The following is a 2,614-nucleotide window of genomic DNA, read 5'->3' on the forward strand; positions in this document are numbered from 1 at the left end:
GGACACAATGAAACATAGAAGTTGTTCTCAATTACATCTTCACAGACCCACCAAGTGCCTGCAGGTGCATTTCTACAGTCTCAGCACAGAAATAATAAAACTTACCCATTCAGATCTCAAAGAGATGCTCTCCTTTCCAGTGGGCAAGAATTTTCTTCATTGATTTGACTTCAAACAGATAAACAATAAAAAAAAAAAGACTAAATGAACTACCGTCTCCCATCACCCACTCAACACAACAGGCCATAGCAAGTTGCCAAGCAGTCAACCCATAAAGCTGGATTCCCAATCCCTGCTCTCACCAAGGGAGCTTACTTCAGTGGCTGTGCTCTGAACAGACTCACAGACACACAGGGGCTCTTTCAGTACAGGGGAGACCAACTAGTGGTCAGACATCCACCAGTCTTGGAGACGTGTGGCCCAGGTCATGAGTTTCCTGATGCCCAGGTGACTCTCTAGTCTTGGCCAAGGCCAGTTAGTGACCCGAGACAAGAAACATACCCATTGATCACAGGAGCCCGCTGTGAAAAGAGACTGTAAGTTGTACAGACTAACAGAGTTGACCAAGACCCAGAAACAAAAGCAAAATCAGAGAATCAGAATTTAAAAGAGGCAAACAAAAACCCCAGAAACCCTGAAAATCAGGGAGTGAACAGAGATAGAGTTTCTTTGCTGCCAGAAACTCACTTTGGGAACCAGGAAAGGTTGTGCCATGGGACTCTTCTCAGGCAACACAGTTTAATTGGCTCCACCAAGTGAGTCCATTTTGGCCTTTCTATGGACCAGCCTCTAGAACTGTCAAATTTTCAAAATGTTAAAAACATGAATGCATAAAAACAGCATAAAGATGTGTCAAAAATTTATCTAACTCATTAACGAAGAAATAAGCATACAGACAAGCTGATTCTGGGAGTATTTGAAGTACAGAAATTTCAGCCATTGAAGAAAGAATGTGGAATAAGATAGTTACCAGGTTAGCTTTTTCAGAATTAGTTAATGTCCCTCCATAACCATACCCTTTGGGGTGATCTTCTCTATCAGATAGAAATAACTTGCATTGCTATCTGGCATAAAACTCCAAGTAACTTCAATGGATCTAGGTTCTAGGCCAATAGTAAATGGTGAGCCAAGTAAAGGAACAGATACTTGAACAATCGTTGGAAGAGCCTTTTAGATCAAACTTCAGCGTAACATTAAAAGGACAGGCATTTCTCTTTTGCCCAATTTTCATTTTGTGGATAAATTTTCTTAACAAGGCAGATAGATGGTGCAATTAGGACAAGGAGGATCTGAGCTTGTGAGCCTGGTACGAGAAGCAAGATGGCTGAAAGGGCACAGACTTAAAATGTCTCATAAGAGAGTTGACACTAAACAGGAACCTGCAAGGCCAAGGGTGGTGCGGTTTTCTATAAGAGGAGTTGAGCTGTCAGGGCTGAAGATGAGACGGTTGTAGCTTGACCCGGGAGCTGATGAGCACAGAGGTCCTCAGGTAGGACATTCAGAACAGCCTGTAGAGTTTATTTCCTCTGATCTCTCCTCTGGCCTGAGCAGCTGACACAGGTTTATATCAAATACTCTTCTTATGTGTGGTCTAGTGAAGGCATTCACCACACCGTGCTCCATCACTCACAGTGAAAAGACATCAAACTGTTGCCTCCTCAGTGGTGACCCCATGAGCCTTCCCTTTCCTGGGCTGGACTGCCCCTGAGGCTCGCTCATTGCACAGCGAGCTTGTTTCTTGCTTCTGTTTTATACCACTACTCTCACCGCAACACCTGGTATCAACCAATACTCTGCAGTTCAAGTTTACCAGCACTGTACCCAAGAGGTGACTCCCTGCTGCTCCCCGCCCTACCCCGTTGTGTTCATGCCCCCTCCATGCTACTCCATGGCCCCTCCCTCTGCCTGCTTGTCTGATACTTTCCGTCATATCTCAGTCTACAGTCCTTGCCCTTGTCAGCCCCTTCCTAACACTTCTCAGCCTGTCCTTTCCTCTCCCAAGCACACTCAGCTGCTTTCCACTCAGCCAGACATCTCTCGGCTCTGGGTGCCTCCCGCTCCAGCTCACTCCCCACTCAGTGTAATCCCACACCCCGCGTGGTGCATCCCAGGGTCCCAGGGTACTCTGCTTTCGGCTTCTCTGTGTTCTGAATATTCCACATCCCTAAGCCTGAAGGCCTACCCCCCACTCTGCTTTATGACCACACCTGCCTCTCAGAGTGTTCAGACATTCACCAGGTGACCTGTGGATTGGACCTATTGTTCCCTGGAGTTATTCAGGACTTTGGATCATATTCAGATTGTCTTCATAGCTACAGCTTTCCCAGGGTGGTTTCAAGGTCCATACATGACCGAAGGCTGAGGGGAAGGGGGGATTAAATGTGAACCCCTCTCTGGGCCCCATGTCCAGCGGCATCTCAGGGCCCTGGGGCTGGATCTCTGGGATCAGCTCATCTGTTCACATTCACAGACTCCCAGAACAACCCTACGTGGACCTCAGGACAGCTTGAAAATGGATCCAGGGCTCTTGAATCTGCCTTTCCAGTGTTTTGAAAAGCCTAACATATAATTAGAGGGAGGTCTTTGTGCCTATCCTCCAAAGCCTTTAGAAAAC

General features: G+C 46.7%; 1 long non-coding RNA gene across 1 annotated transcript in view; it reads right to left on the reverse strand.

The window, feature by feature from the left end:
- Positions 1 to 774, reverse strand: part of LOC109389104 (uncharacterized) — a 2,646-nt gene extending 1,872 nt beyond the window's left edge. Inside the window, exons 1-2 of the long non-coding RNA XR_002125347.1 lie at positions 688 to 774; positions 106 to 168 (exon numbers count right to left, since the gene is read on the reverse strand). This is a non-coding gene — a long non-coding RNA (uncharacterized LOC109389104). The remainder of the gene's footprint in view (positions 1 to 105; positions 169 to 687) is intronic.
- Between the last annotated feature and the right edge of the window lie 1,840 nt (positions 775 to 2,614).

This window comes from Hipposideros armiger, unplaced genomic scaffold (assembly GCF_001890085.2).
Source record: "Hipposideros armiger isolate ML-2016 unplaced genomic scaffold, ASM189008v1 scaffold_221, whole genome shotgun sequence".
In the NCBI taxonomy this organism is placed as follows: Eukaryota; Metazoa; Chordata; class Mammalia; order Chiroptera; family Hipposideridae; genus Hipposideros; species Hipposideros armiger.